Source organism: Myodes glareolus, chromosome 9, assembly GCF_982192425.1.
Source record: "Myodes glareolus chromosome 9, mMyoGla1.1, whole genome shotgun sequence".
NCBI lineage: Eukaryota > Metazoa > Chordata > Mammalia > Rodentia > Cricetidae > Myodes > Myodes glareolus.
The window spans coordinates 22,425,833-22,441,848 of record NC_142034.1 but is presented as its reverse complement, the minus strand read 5'-3'; positions in this window follow the sequence as shown (position 1 = coordinate 22,441,848).

Genomic DNA, 16,016 nt, shown 5'->3' with positions numbered 1-16,016 from the left:
ACTCCCAGAAGGGAAGAAGCTCCTCAGACAGCCAACCCCACCTGACCCTGCCCGCCACCAAGGCAGAAGTCAACACCCTCCCCACAACAGAGCTTAAGAGCTCAGGAGACAATGCTAAGGCAGACTATGGAGGCTGAGGGCTCCCCCAAATTTGCCGCTCTAAGGACTAGCGAGGATATGAGTAACCTGCGGCCCCACCCGGCTCCACCCACCCCTGACAGACACTTCTAATCTCCTTCCAGAGAATACTCTCCACAAGCCTGACCCAGCCCTTCAATTTCCCCAGAGTGAGGCAGAGGGGATTTGGACTGAGGAATAGATACTTCTGTTAGAAACTGTTGCTGTCGAGTGGGATAAGACGTAGGGGGTCTCCTTCCTGGAGAAAGAGGCAAAATTCAGGGAGGTCCGTGAAGAAGAACTGGGTGCGGAGTCCAACCCCAGCTTCTTTAGCGGCCTAACACCCTCGACCAAGAAAAGCCCTGTGTCCCCTGTCAGTTGGTGGGACCCCAAGGAGCCTCCCTCCCGGTGCTCCTCTGCCACCACCCTACCTCTCCCTTCCCCCCTCTTCTTCCCCTGCCCCTCTACTCCTCCAGTCCCTCCTCCTCTGATCGTCATCTTTATCCTGCTCTTCCTCCCCTCCCACCCTGCTCCTCCATCTTACAAGGGGAACACAAACATAAAAATATGAGGGAATGAATGTTGGATAAACACACACAGTCTAAAGGAAGACCCTTGCTAGGCCTCCCCACCCTAGACTCTGATCCTGCAGGTAAAATGCACCAAGGTCAACAGACACAGACTCCATGGCCAAGGAGCTGACTAAGGCCCACCCAGTTGGGGAATAGGAACGAGACAGCACTCTCCTATCTCCATGGTGCTGATGGTAACATTTTCAGGACATGCATTTTCTGAGGCATCAAAGGTTAATGAGTTGGAATGGGTATCAGATAGGCACCTCTGCCTCCTGAGACCTGGCGTACCCCTACCTCCCTCCTAGAAGCATGTTCTGTGTGAGTACCATATCTGCCCCTCCCTCCAGTCTGCCCCAGGAACAGGGAAGAAAGGAGGGGCCTGGGCAGTCAGCACTATGTGGTTAGCGAGTTTCCTACACTTCCCTGCGGTGGGGAGACCCATGCCAATCTAAACAGGTGAAAGGACTGGGCCAGGCAACCCCCACACTGCCTCATTGTGTGCTGAGGCCTGGGTGGAGCTAAGGGGTTGCATCTTCAGGGAGGAGGAGTCGGGGCTGAGGAGAGAGGCATAAGCCTTGCCTTAGAAGCCCACAGTATAGTGAGAGATACTGGAAGAGACTGTCCCTGCCCTTGGAAGTCTTTGGCCTGGAAGAAAGAGAAAAGGCCTTCCAAGATAGGAACAAGCCTGAGAGATCTAAGTACTGCCTGCCTCTCATGAGTGCCTGTCCCAAGTCTTCACAGATTCAGCAGCTTCAACAGTGCAAGTCTATTCCCTCAAGTCTGGAAGCCAAGTACCCCCAGAGAAGATGGAGGGGCCACGCTACCTTTATGAGCTAAGGAAGGATCCTTCCTGTCCTCCACCAGCTTCTGGCTTCCCCCTGGAGTCCCTGGGTTTGCGGCAACAAAACTCCAATCTCTCCTTTTTTCTCCCCACAGCCTTACTGTGTACCTGATCATCTTGATCTGTCTCTTACAGTTGTGCTTATTGGATCCAGCGCCCCCCTCGTCCAGTGTGACGTCATCTCAGTCCTTACCTTATCTGTCCCTGCAGAGATCCTACTTGGAAGTAGCCTTGACTTTGGAAGGACACTACATAAACCCTCTCCACCGTGTTAGCAGACTGGGTGCTGGTAGCCAGCTGTGGAGGAGGCAGGGGAAAGTTGGGGAGATAATTATGATAAGAGGTGGGTGGAGCCAGTCTGAGGTTTCTGAAGAAAGCAGCTTTGTTAGTGTTAGTTAGAGTGTTGGGGCCAGGCCAGCAGGGAGACCAGGCTTCCCACTACCCGCCCCCACCCCTTCAGCCCTTAAAGCTTCCTACTACCCGCCCCCACCCCTTCAGCCCTTAGAGCAGTTTTTTTGTTTCTGTTTTTCCTTTTTTTTTAAATTTTGTTTTGGTTTTTTGAGTTGGCTTTTTTTGTTGTTTGTTCATTGTTGTTTTTCTTTTGTTTTTGCTTTGTTTGAGACACTCGCTATGTAGCCCAGGTTGACCCCAGATTTGTCATTTCTGCCTCTACTGCTTACCTGCCAGGACTGGGATTATAATCCCTTGTCACCATGCCTGGCTATTTTTAATTTTTTATTGCAAAATAATTTTAGATTCTCAGATGCTTCCAAAAAGAAAAAAAATGGTCAGGCTTGGTGGTGCATGCCTGTAGTTCTAATTCTTGGGAGGTGGAGGCAAGGGATTTATCCTCAAGGTCAGCCACATAGCAAGTTTGAGGCCAGCCTGGGTTACATAAGACTCTGTCTCTTTAACAACAATAATAATAAATTTTAAAATTGCAAAAAAAGAATCCAGAGAATACCCTTCCTCCAGTTTCCCTTCATGTGAACACACATCACATAAGCATTGTACAGTTTTCAAAACAGGAAATTAACACTGGCACAAACAATGTCATTAGTCAACTGCAGATGTTCCTGGAATTTTGCTGGATTTTCCAACAATGTTCCCTCTCTGCTACAGACTATAGCTGTGGATTCCATGCTACACTCACTCGTCCAATCCCCTGAGCCTCCTTGGGTCCAGGGCAGCTCTTCTGCCTCCCCTGTCTTCCGTGACCTTGATACCTTTGAACAGTATTGATTGGCTCTCTAGCAGAATATCTCTGCTCCAGTTTCCCTGCTTTCTCATGAACTAGACAGTTGCATTTGCCAAGAAACCCTCACAAATGATGCTACATCCTTTCAAGCATCGTATTAGGTCAGGGGACAATAGGTAGACACATTGTTGTGTCTTGTTGCCACTGAGTTGATGGTATACGCCAGCTAAGACAGCCCTGGGTTAGAATTCTCCACCTGGAAAAATCTCTATTTTGCCCTAATAAACATTGGGAAGGAGAGACCTGGAGTCTACACATAAGTCTGATTCCCCCTTCATCTTTGACCCTCTAACGCATGGTTCTGTCAGAGGGAAAGAACTCCTATCACCCGTCTGACTTGCTCTGGACTCCCTAAAGAGCTGTGGCCTCAGGAGAGGTCTGGGGGAGGACAAGGGTCCACACTTAGAGAAAAGATTCTTTGGCTCCCTCCTCTACCTCACATGAGACTGAGTGTCCTGGACCCATCTCATTGCCCAGTCTAGAACATTCCCATTCTGGCTTCCTTTAGAGAAATGTTACATGCTTCTCTTTAGTGGTGTGGAAAGTGGGGCAGGGAAGGGTGGTACAGAGGCATCGGCATTGGTCAGTATTGGGAGTTTTGTTTGACTACTTGATTGCTTGCTTGTGACAGGGTCTAACTATGTAACCAGGCTGGCTTTGAAGTCACAGGGATCCTTCAGTCTCAATTTTTCCTTAGCTCTAGGATTATAGATATGCCTTCATGCTAGTCCAGACATTTCCCTCATTCCGTTTCCTCGAGTCTTTCCTTATCCCTTTCCAGCCCTGTGGGAAAGAAATAGACAGTAAGGTCCTCCCAGGTACAGGTGGGAAGCACGATCCCAGTCCCAAGGCTGGACTTCCCTAATTTTCCTGATAAAAGGATCTTTCTTCTCTTCCAAACCCCTAAGCCCCACCCTCTCCCTCCCTGCCGAGCCTCAGAGAGAGGTCTCCTAGCACTCGGGCTATCATATGCAGGGCAGCTGGGACCAAACAGTCTCTACTGCAGAGAACAGGGATGACTAAAACATGTGGTCCTGAACAGGCCAGCAGGCAGGGGTGTAGGCAGGGAGCCAATCATAAGGCAGGGATGTAGGTAGGGAGCCAATCAGAAGCCTAGCTTACTCCACAAAGCCTAGAATCCACTTTTTCTCTAGAGAGCTCTGCCATGTGACTGGTTGCTGGTCTCCCGGGCCAGCCTGGCCATCTGAGTCATGTGTCCTTGTAAGAGTCTGGCCTGACTCAGTAAATGGGTTGAGCCAAGTAAGTTAGCACCTGAAGTCTGACCAGGTTGCCTAACTACGCTGCAAAGCCTATGAGACAGAGAATGAGGTCCACACTACGAATGAAGATTGGGGGGGGGGGGGGACTTCTCAACTTCTGCAGCAAGGGAGCGAGCTGCTTCACAAGCTCCAACTGCTGCTTAGCCTGGATTCAAGCCTCATTTGTCAAGGACAGGTTCCCTTCTGCTAGGAGGTCCCCAAGAGACACAAGCTCAACCCAGGCTCTAGACCAATCTCTTAAGTTTACAGATAAGAATGTAAGGCTGAGGGCTAAAGGGTCATGTCCAAAGACACACAAAAGATCTCACTTCAAACGTGAAAACATTTAACAACAACACCAGGGTCTGGGAGAAGTAGGGTAAGAACAGAAACAGGGTGCCCTGTCTGCGCCGCAGGGTCATATCCAGGTTAAGAATGGGTGGTCATGGGTGACCACATGGGTGGTCAGTTGCTAGGTCTGATTACCAACCAGCCACTGGCTTCCAGCCTAGGGAACACACAGCTTTCACTCTCCAGCCCAGTACCCCTGATGTTCCACTGTGAGCCAAACCTCCAACAGGCCAGGCTCATCGCAAGCACCTACATCTCCGTCTGCCTCACAGCCTCTGCCTTAATTTCCACACCTCCTCTCTCCCTTTCCAAATCCCTCGCACTCCTTAGGACTGAACCTTTGCTCCACACGTCTTTAAGATACGTATTCTACTATACACTGAAGCATTGAGCAGATGCTCAATAAAGGGCAGAAGGAGAGAGGCATGGAGGGTGGGGTACCAAAGAGGAAGAGAGGAAAAGGGAGTGTAGAAAACTGCATAGATAAGACAGATGATAAATAAGTGGTCAAATAGATGGCTGGCTGGCTGGCTGGCTGGCTGGCTGGCTGGATGGATGGATGGATGGATGGATGGTCAGATGGACAGATGGATGGAGGTGGACAGATGGATGCGTAAATGGAGGGAAGCAAAAATAAAAGGGTGAGATGGGGGAATCCAGGTGATTGGCTCGGTGTTATAATGCTTACGTAGTATGTGTAAGGCTCTGGATTTGAACAGGTGAGGAAGAGAACACAAGAATGCGTAAGCAAATGAAGCTAGGATGGAGGGAGGGAGGGACGGACGGACGGACAGACGGACGGATGGACAGACAAGCTGGCAGGAGATACATGAATGGCGGATGAGCAGATGAGTGAAGGAAGGGCGGCTGCCCAGCCCAGGGCCGAGGAGGTCTTCGCTGACGCTTGAGGATCAGTGGGACACCAAACCAGCAGAGGACATGAAGAACGGCATCCCGTTTGCTCAGGGAAGCACCCGAGCAGAGAAGAGGAAACAGGAAACCCATCCGATGGAAGCTACAAGCAGCTAAGCCTGGCTGCGCCTCTCAGCTCAGAGCTGAGCCCGCCTGATGACACCGACAGCAGAGACTGGGGATGAAGAAGGCCATGAGGCTCTCAGACTCCATCCTGACAGCACTGGGACTCTTTCGGGGCTCTCAGAATGGTGCATTGGGCTGTTGACAAAGGCCGCCATGTTCCTCATGGAACATACCCGGAGGGACAGGGAGAAAGGAAAAGGTAAAGAAGGCTTGCTGTTATCCAGGCAAGGAATGGTGTTGGCTCAGATCTCTCCTCTCCAAGAGGGCTCACCCTATCAGTTCAGGTCACCTGGCATTTCCCCAGCCTCAGCCTTGCCACTGTCTCTGTGACCTGAGTTCTCCTACAGCTCACTCCGGTGCCTCAGAGAGCTGCAAAGTGCTTCACCAGGTAGATACTCAGCAAGCCAATTCACTGTGCTTACTCTGGTCTGATGGGGGAGCCCCATTCTTTGCCATTGAGACTGACTGTCGGTGGAGGATGAACAAGCTTCATTCCCCAGGCTGAATGAAGGCCAGAGTCGAGAGGCTGCCAGGCGGGGTAGGTGGCACGCAGAAGACTTCTTGAAAAGAGAACTTTGACTCAGGGTCGAAAAGCAGGAAGAGTTCTGGAGGGTGGAGCAGGGAGGGCATTTCCAGCCAGGGGTGGGGCTGTGGGAACTCCTGCAGCACAAGCTGAGAGTCAGCACCAAGGTTAGAATGGCTGTGTCAGGAGTCCTGAGCTACCAGGACTGAGGGATGGGGACAGAGAGAAAGAAACCATCCCAGTAGGTTCTACCTCAAGTGGGGGAAGCAAAGGAGCCTTTTCCACGGGGCGGGGATTTGAGAGCAGATCCCACATCTTGTGGTCCATTGGCTCTCCAAGACTGAAGGAGGTTGTTTGTAATTGTGGGAGGAGTAGAATTTCTCCAGTCAGAAAGACTGGATTTCAAGGCTGGGTACTGACGGTCAGTTTCGGGGAAGCCCAAAGCAAGGTATCTGAATCCTTGAATTTTAATAAGTCGGTTGTATGTCAGAAAAATATCAGTCAGTTACCCAGGAAAGACAGGAGTCTAAACTTTGATCATACATTTATTGTAAATTGTGTGAACAGAAGAGGTGGGTGGATGCTGTTGCTGTTTTTCCACCAGCTCATGTGTCCTTCCCCAACGTCTGCAACTTATGATTGTGGTTACCTAATGTAATTCTGACCTGTATGCCTGTTGACGTCTATTGTCAAGAATCTGAGTGAGCAGAGGTGGCTCAGAGCTTGAGAGCATTGGCTGCTCTCCCAAAAGACACAGGTTTGATTCCCAGCATTCATGTGGCAGACCACAAGCGGACGGAACTCCGGTCCCAGGGTGTCCGATGCCTTCCCTGGCCTCTGCAGGCAGCATGTGCATATGTGGTGCACAGACCTATGTGCAGAAAAACACACATGCACATATAAAAAGAAAAAGACCCTAATGACTTCCAAAAAGTCTGAATACTAAAAAAACATGGTTCTGGTGTTTTTATTGTTTCCAACTTAGTGACAACAGACACGACACACTTCTAAGATCAGTTTTCAATAAGCCAGGCATGACTGAACCCCAATACTTGGAAGGCAGAGGCATAGCGACTAGGAATTAAAAGTTATCCTCAGCTATACAGTGAGTTCCAGTTCAGTCTGGACTGCATGAGACCCTGTCTTTAAAACAACAAAACGGGGCCAGGTGGTGGTACCACACGCCTTTAACCCCAGCACTTGGGAGGCAGAGGCAGGCAGATCTCTGTGAATTTGAGGTCAACCTGGTCTACGAGAGCTAGTTCCAGGACAGTTAGGGCTGTTACACAGAGAAACCCTGTCTGGGGAGGGGGGACAATAACTAGAGCCCCAATGTGTAGTGTACTATTTGCTGTTTTCACTGTGTAAATACGTCCACTGTGGATAACTTGAAGTAACCTAGGTAAAGTTGGCAGAGATGTACAGTAACATGCCATTATATAGCATGCCTGCTTTACAGATAAAACAGTTCTAAGTACCCTTGGGAGCACAGATATTAGTCAAATAAGAAGTTCAATGTTTCAAGAATTTTCTACTTTTGTTTTAGTATATTTTACTTAGATTACGTTTACCTAATTTAATTGTTAGTACTGTCCACATTTAACAATCGGTTCCCAAAATTCCTCAATTTAACCCTGGCTCTGAAGAGTAGGTTTAAGCAGGCTCCAGTGTGCCAAGGAGCCTTGAGTTCAGGCCATAAACAGACTAGGAGAGAAACAAATCACAAGCAAAACAACTCTGGCCCTGAGGAAGGATGGGAAGGAACAGGTGAAGGCAGGGAGAAGAGCTGGTGGCCTTAGTAATAAGATAAGATAATCTAGGTGAAAGGAAGTAGACATTACTCAGCCTTCACCAGACGCACCAAGCACCACCTGCCCCCAGGGAGTCCCGTGGAGATGGTGGGGCTCCTCTTTTATGCTTCAGTATTAGCTGGTCTTTCTCAAAGGGCTCTGACCTTTGTGTTCTGTTAGCTGTTGTCTCTGCCATTATGCACTGATGATCCCTCTGCTGTCACACCCATGATGCATCTGTCCTTCAGCTGTCCTAGCGTGGGTGACAGCTTGGTGTTCCAGGACTTTGTTTACATCTTTACTTAACCCATAAAGAAAAATGAGATAGTGGTACTGATCATATTGATAGGGCTAGAGGTGGTGGTGAGAGTGGAGAGGGTAGTGGTGATGGTGGGTGTGATGGTGGTGGTGCTGGTGATGGTGGGAGTAGTGATAATGGTAATGACGGTGGGGGTGGGGTGGGGGTAGGAACGGTGGTGATGGAAGGTGGGAATGGCGGTGATTAACAATGGTGGTGGTGGTGGTAATGGTGGGGAGTGGGGGTGAGGATAGGAATGGTGGTCATGGTGAGGGTGGGAATGGTGGTGATGGTAATGATGGTGGTAGTGGTGGTGATGATGTAATGGTGGTGGTGACAACGATGGTGATGATGACCAGGTACTAGAGTCAGACAAGTACTGATGGGGATGGTGGTGATGGCAGAGGTGGTGGGCAAGGGAAGTATAAAACTGACAACTCTTTATCAATTTTTGATGGGCAAAGCGAACCCAATTTAAACAACTCTGCTTCGGGCTAGCTTAGAGATAAAACTACTCTCTTAGAGTCTCTTTCCAAAAAACTAGCACTTGCAAGGCTCTACCATGCCACGTTTCCACTTCCTCACCCCTTCCCTTCCTCGGAGTCACACCAGAAGGCAGGAAGGAGGAAGCCAGCCCAGAAAGATCAGATCATAGGAGGCTTTTATTCCCAGCACCTTGAACCAACTAAGCTTGCAAGCCTTCCTGGGATCATCCGAGCAGACAAGGCGAGTGAAGAGTAGCCACCAGTTTGTCTTTTGTGAGTTCCAGGGCCCGGCCCCCGCCACTTTGCCTAGAGGAAGAGTGGGAAAGAGACGATCAACCAAGGCCAGACAGTTGAGAAAGAGTTCAGCCACCTCGGGCACTGCCCACCCCCACACACAGAGCCACCTGAAGCAGGAGGACAAAGAGCACCTTACCTGTGTGGTGCTGTCAGGAAATACCTCCTTCAGGCCAGGGTGGCACCTGACTTATCACGGCAACCCCACTCTAGACCTGTCCTAGCCGGCACACCACCTGCCGGGAGCAACCTGAAGACAACCAGGGCCCCATCCATGGGTCTGCTTCTACAAACAGAACTTCTCTACAAACCTAGTCAAATCAAGCGAGGCCAGAGGTTACTTCGCCTGCCAATCATGGATTCTAGGGCAAGCTGCTCAATCTCTTGGAGCCTCAGTTTTCCCACCTGTAAAAAGGGATGAATCAGGCTGGTGAGTTGGCAAGGAGGCTTGACAGTGGCAGAAGGGAGGAGGTGCTTGATCTGATCCGGTGTTAGACGGCAGGACACAGATGTCTATCTACAGCCTTGCTGCAAGAATCAAATGAGGCAATAACGGGTTGGGCCATCTGAAAAATCGTCAAAAAGGAGAGAGAAGGGGTTAATAAACTGTGTGCTTTGCCCACCTCTTGCAGCTTTGACTCCTCACGTGAACCCTTTTAAGTTATAATACCTAAATGCACAGGTGAGAAGACAAACTCAGACAGGTGCAAGGCCTACCATTCATCCCTGTCTCAGTCACACACACACACACACACACACACACACACACACCCAACACCCCCGCTGCTCCAACCAGCTCCAGCAAGGTCTGCATTCGCGACTTAGCTTTATTTTCTTCTTTGGGTCATCATTTTTAAGTTGTAGGGTCATACTGAGCACAACACTCTCAAGTACAAATCTACTCTCTTGACAAGGAAGGGGCTGGAGAGGTGGCTCAGCAGTTAAGAGTCCTTGTGGCCCTTGTGAAGACCCAAGATCAGTTCCCAGCACCCACTCGACAGCTCCCAACTACCTGTGACTAGAGTCCCGAGGGATTTGACATGCTCTTCTGTTCTTGCCTGGCACACACATACTCAGGGGCACGTACATGCATAAACATAGATTTAAAAAATAAACATTTTTAAATTGGCAAGCCAGAACAATAGTTCAAGCAAACTTTTTTTTGGTCTGTGTTTTGATTGGGTTTTTGTTTGGTTGGATAATTGCTTTAGTTTGGTGTTTTGTTTGTTCTGAGGAGCTAGGGATAGAACCAAGAGCCTCGTGTATCTGAAGCAAGCATTACAGTGCTTGATTGGTTTTTAGAGCCAAAGTCTCATTGTGTAGCCCAAACTGGCTAATAAACTTCACTAATAAACACACACACGGGGGGGTGAGGGGGACAGAGAGGGAGGGGGAGGGAGATATTTAGTATGCAGTATTAGGCGACCAGATAGCCCTGAATGGATGTCAGATGGCAAAGAGATTCCTCTGAGTGCTGTGGAGAGAGATACGCTCTGTGAAAAGCACCCGCAGTGTGTTTGTTGCCTTTACCTGTGTGAAATAAACAATAACCGACCCCTCATTTTTATAGCTGCGCATCGTATGTTTGTGATCTATGAACAACTGAAGAACGGAAGGACACACAGAGGCAATCGGTGCAGATTAACATGGGAATGGGATCGGAGGCTGATGTGAGTGGAGAGGGACGGGAGAGAGGAGGAGTAGGTCCAAGTGAAACAGGAAAGCAAACACATTTTCTACATCTGCGTAAAATCGTGCGTGCGTGTGAATCTAGAGTACAGAAATGTCACAGGGCCTGGAATGGAGCTCAGTATAGAATCCAGCATGGTCAAAGTTCTAGGTGGGTTCTAACACACACACACACACACACACACACACACACACACACACACACCATAAAAAAAGAAATTAAACAAAAAAATTTGAAAACCAAAGAATCATCTGATTGCGCAGGCCCAAAAATGTGAGCCTATTTCCACCTTGTCTGATGGTCAGAGAATTTGGAGTTTGCTCAGATTTGATGACAACAGTCAGGGCTCCACATCCTGACTCAGGATGTGGTTACTTGGTTCTTTGACATTAAGATGACACATACAGGTAGATCCACTCCATTCTGACAAAAGGTCAGGATGTGCAAGCGTACCTCTGCTCCTTCTTTTGTAATAGGAGGTTACTGGGGAGTGGCTGCCTTCAGGATACTTGGTCTAGAGTGGCTTCACTGCCTAAACAACAAAAATGTTAATGGTTTGATGTCTTAAAGTGTTAAAGCAATTAGCTGTTCGAGTTATCCTTTGTATCATATTAAAGAAGTCTTCTGTTGCATTCTTCCCCCTTTTGTATTGGGGTGTATGGAAAATTAAATGCGGGTGATTTCAGTATTCACTGGAACTCCCTCCCGGTACTAGCCTATGTTTTCTGTTTTATTATTTTATTCGCATCTTCATATTCTTTACTACTTTTCCTGGTCCCCATCCCCCTACCCTAGCAAGAGGTGTTTTTGTCGAGGCTGGTCCCCGACAGCCGATGAAGCAGAATGATGCGTTCTAGAACCTCAACACTTAAGAGGTGGAGGCAGGAGCATCAGTTCAAGGTCATCCTAACTGAGTCGAGTGTGAGGCTAGCCTCAGCTGCATGACACCGTCTCCAAAAACACTAAAAATAGAAATAAAAAGGCACTGATTTCTTGAAGACCCCATCAATTTCCTACTTTAAATAAGACTGCAAGGAGAGCTGTGGTGTCTCATACCTATAATTCCAGCACTTGGGAGGCAGAAGTAGGAGAATCTCGAGTTTATGACCAGTTCAAAAAACCAAAGACTGGATATAATGCTTGTTTAGTGTGCATGAGGCTCTCTGTTCAATCCCCAGGACCTACAAAAATAAAATAAAATAAAATAAATAACTTTGGGCTTGAGTGATATCCTCCCATCCCAGCCTCCTGAGCAGCTGCCTCGGCAGGTGTTCCCAGGCTCCAGGCTCGTAAGCCCTTTCTCACTGATTCTTTTTTCTATTAATATGACATTAAATGAAGCCCTTAAGAAACTTGGAAGTCATCTTCTGTGCCTATTTATAGATAATGCTGAAGAGTCCAAGAATAAGAAAATAAAAATGTAGATTTCAAAAATAAGAATGTAAAAATAAATATAAAGTTATAAGTCTAGGAGAATGAGGACAGACTCTCAGCAGCTTTCTCAGCAGATCAAGGATCAGTCATTCACAGTGAACTATTTCCTCGGATGCTTGGGAAGCCTCCATCAGCTTAGATCATTTCATTTTACAACTGGCTGTTTTATTTACAGGGCCAGAGCCTCTCTCTGCAAATTGAGAGTAGTGTCCTGGCCATCCCTGATAAATGACAGATATGAATGGAGTTAACCTTTAGGAGACAGAGATATGTGACCTCTGGGTTAGGCACTGTCTCTGTTATGGGAAACTGGCGACACCAGAGGAGAGGCATGAGACTCCAGTATACACCTGGAGGTACCAGGAGACAGTGGACAAATACAATGGTTTAATTAATGAGCTCTGATAATGGAGGTTGTAAACTATGGCGGTCAGTATCTGAGTTTTACCTTGAGATAGTGTGAAAAGCTTTCTGCTATCTCCTAAATTCTCAGCCTAAGAACCAGTTAATCCTAATTTATTAACCTTCTAGTATTACTAGCAGTCCCTTTCTGACTAAATGCTAAAGACATATGTTTTCTCACAATTAGTGACCTTCGTTGTAATCACCTCTGAAACATATTTCATGATGGCTGCCTAGTTACCCATTGGCATTAGCACTCACTCCCCTCTTTAGGGTCTTCACTGACCAACCCAAGGGTCAGGACAAGGTTGTAAAAATTCCTTTGTTCAGAGCTAATGCTTGGTGCCCCTACTTTAAAAACGTGGGTTCAGAAACCAGCCTTTTGTCACAGCCTAACAAACACCATCTCTGGCTGTGGTCTCAGCTAGCTGATAAGCTTCTGTGCCCCACGGTGTTTTATTTTTATTTTTTATTTTTAAATTTGCTTCTGGTTTTCCTAGGATCTGGTTTCTGGAATAAAGTTTGCTTCTGGTTTATTAGACTTGGTGGTGTTTTCATCTTTACGTGACCCCCCTGGACCCAATAATGCTACTGGAAAATAGTCTGGGGGATTTAAAACTCTGGGCATCAAATGATGGATAAGTGATTTTCTTTCTTATATTTTCTGTTTTGACATAGAGAAAAGCGGGAAAGGGAAGAGGATTTCACTTTGTGTGTGATAATGTTACAGTTGAAGGAAGAAGATGGACTCTTGAGACCAGGTGTGTTAACAACAGGCAGAATCAGAAAGGAAGTCTGCAGAGCATCTGCCATAGTTGCCTACCTCCTTCTGCACAAGGTCCCCATCAGGGACCTTCTACTATTGGGGGAAGGGACACAGACCTACATCTGTCTCCATAGCAACCCAGATACACATTAGAGGAAGGGCCAAGTCAAAAACTCCTCCCCCCAGAACTCAAAAAGAGTACTTGTCTTCTACAACATCAGTATCTCCCCCACAGAGGCTGCCCTGTGTCCACGTGATAAGTTTGCCCTCCAGAAACTCCTCTGAGAAGATTCCCTGAAGACCTAGGAGAACAGACTTCTGAACCACAACTCCATGGCTTCACCCCACCCATTGTCACTGAGCCATCCTTACTTGCTAGACACGATCTAAGGTGGCTGTTGTTTAGCAAAACACCAAGCTTCACCTCTGTTTGTCTTTAGAGAGCGTCAGAGGTCTTAAGCCACAGTAGTGGGCGGTCTAGCGTAAGAAATCTTCTCTCAGACACTGGGAAGAAACACCGAACTTTTTATAGCTCTTGGAAACAAAAGGCCCAAAGAAAGTAAACCTCACAGGCTCACCACTCGTTAATTTGCATCAGTAGAGGTAAGGCGCGGGCTATCATTAACTCTTACACTAGTCATTGTCTTAGCAATTATCTAAAGGAGTGTTTCACAACTTTGACACTAACTCAGGCATAAGGAATCTGAGGGTGTGTTCAAACAGACAAGCAACAGTGCACATCGTGAGTACTCCGTCTCTTCATCCTGGCCCGGGAGCTCAAGAAGCAACTAGGCTGGATCTGGGACTTGGATCAGCAGGCATTTCCAAGTGGAAAAGCATGTTCCCTTGTCTAAGGGAAGCTTCTAAAATCAAGGCCCCATTTCTGTCTTAAAATTGCTGGGTATGTGTGTGTGTGTGTGTGTGGTTTTTTCATTGAGACAGGGTCTCGTGAATTACAGGCTGGCCTCAAATCACATAACCAAAAATAACCTTGAACTTCTGATCTTCTTGCTTCCATTTCTTGAGTGAGGAGATTACAGGGGTGAGCCCTGATTTATGTCATACTGTGGGATCAAACTCAGAGCTCTGTGCATGCTAAGCAAGCACTCTACCAACTAGGCTACATTCCCCAGCCCAATATTGGCCTTTAAAAGGCAACTGTTTCATGTCTGTGAAATTCAGCAATGGACCGGAAAAATTGCTGTTCCAGCTCTTCAAGGGGTTTTATTAACTGCTAAGCCCCAAGAGTACTTCTTCTTGATTATTTTATTGCTGTTTGAATTCTGTCCATGCCACCTCTCTCCCCGAGGAACTCGACTCCTGCAGCTATATGTCAATGGTATTAGGAAACCAGACACTTAAACTCGGCTGCAGTATTTGCAGGTGGTTGTCTTTGCAGGTGATTGTCTTTGCAAAATGTCCGGGTTTAAATAAGGTCATTATTGAGTCTTGGTGGCTATAGAAGAAAAAGAAGAGATACAAGCTACACAGACATAAATTCGGGCACTCCTGTATATCCTATCAAGTAAAGTCCTGTGCCAGTTGACGATTCTACCTCCAAGAATGTCATCAACGGAGGTTGAGCCAATGGAACTCTAAACCAATGGAACTCAAAAAATATGAACCAAAATAATAACCTTTATGGAGTTACCTAGCATAGCACAGTTCATTATAATAATGTGAAACTTGCTAATCCGAACCTCAGTTTCCTTATCTGTGTAGTGGCAGCCTTTCCCATGAGCTTCCCAAGGGTCCACTGATCAGAGGCCAACCGACTGAGGACAATGGTGCCGGCCGCGCTTTACTACAGCTCCCACACCCAGGTAAAGTGTGATCCACAGCCAGTGTTCTGACTTCTCATTCTGAGCGATTCCTGAGCGTGAGCACCAGTGTATAAGGGTCCCCGAATGACATCAGCTCTACCAAATCACTTGGTTGATTAAGGAAGTGCTCGGAAGGCAATGATCAAAGTTGGCACAGGCATGCCTTGAAATGGACACCCCACCCTGGTTCCCTGCTGGCAAATAGGCAGATTGGCACGATGCCTCTTGAAATCCATTTGGCAATTCAGAACGAGAACCTTGAAACATTTCTATCTGCTCATTTAGTAATTACATTTCTGAGAACTAGCCTAAGGGAAGAATCCAAAAATATTTACTTATGAAAGTGTTAAGTAGAAGGATGTTCTCTGCTGTGCTCTCTCCGGGGTAAAAGCAGTCACACATGGTGGAAAGAACTCCAAAAACGGATAAAGCTTTTAGTAAAGCGGGACTGTGTTTCATTTATAATATTCATACAAATTGACAGTGGGGATGTCACTGAGCTGTAGACCGCTTGCTCAGCATTCTTGAGGCTCTCGGAGTAGATACACAGCACCATGGGGAAAAGCTGAACGCAAAATGAATTCAATGTATTGTAGCTGTAATTATAATATATGTAAGTGTTTTCATATGTGTGTCAAAATAAGAAACTTGTTACCAGTATTTGCTTTGGGGTATTGGGGCTTAGGTTCGAGTATGACTCATAGGTTCACCCTTTAATCTGAAAGACAGGGTTGGTGGCCATAAAGAGGGAGATATGTTTGCTGAACAATTAACAAAATTATTTATTGTAAAGTAATGAATTGAGCTCAGCAACTTTGAATGATGAATACAGTTTCACTACGCAAAGCAAAAAAAAAATTCAGATTAAAATGACAAGCTGAATGCATGGTTTAGTTTCGCCTTCTAAGCCCCACTCGGGTGACTGCAATTGGATAAAAATCCATGAGGTCAAAAACTAAGAGTCAAATCCAAAAGACAAAGGGGCTTACAGCAGTGACGTGTCAGAATCTGGACAAAGAAAATGGAGTGCTTGCCCAGGCAGAGAGCAAAAATGAAGCAGATCCACATTAAG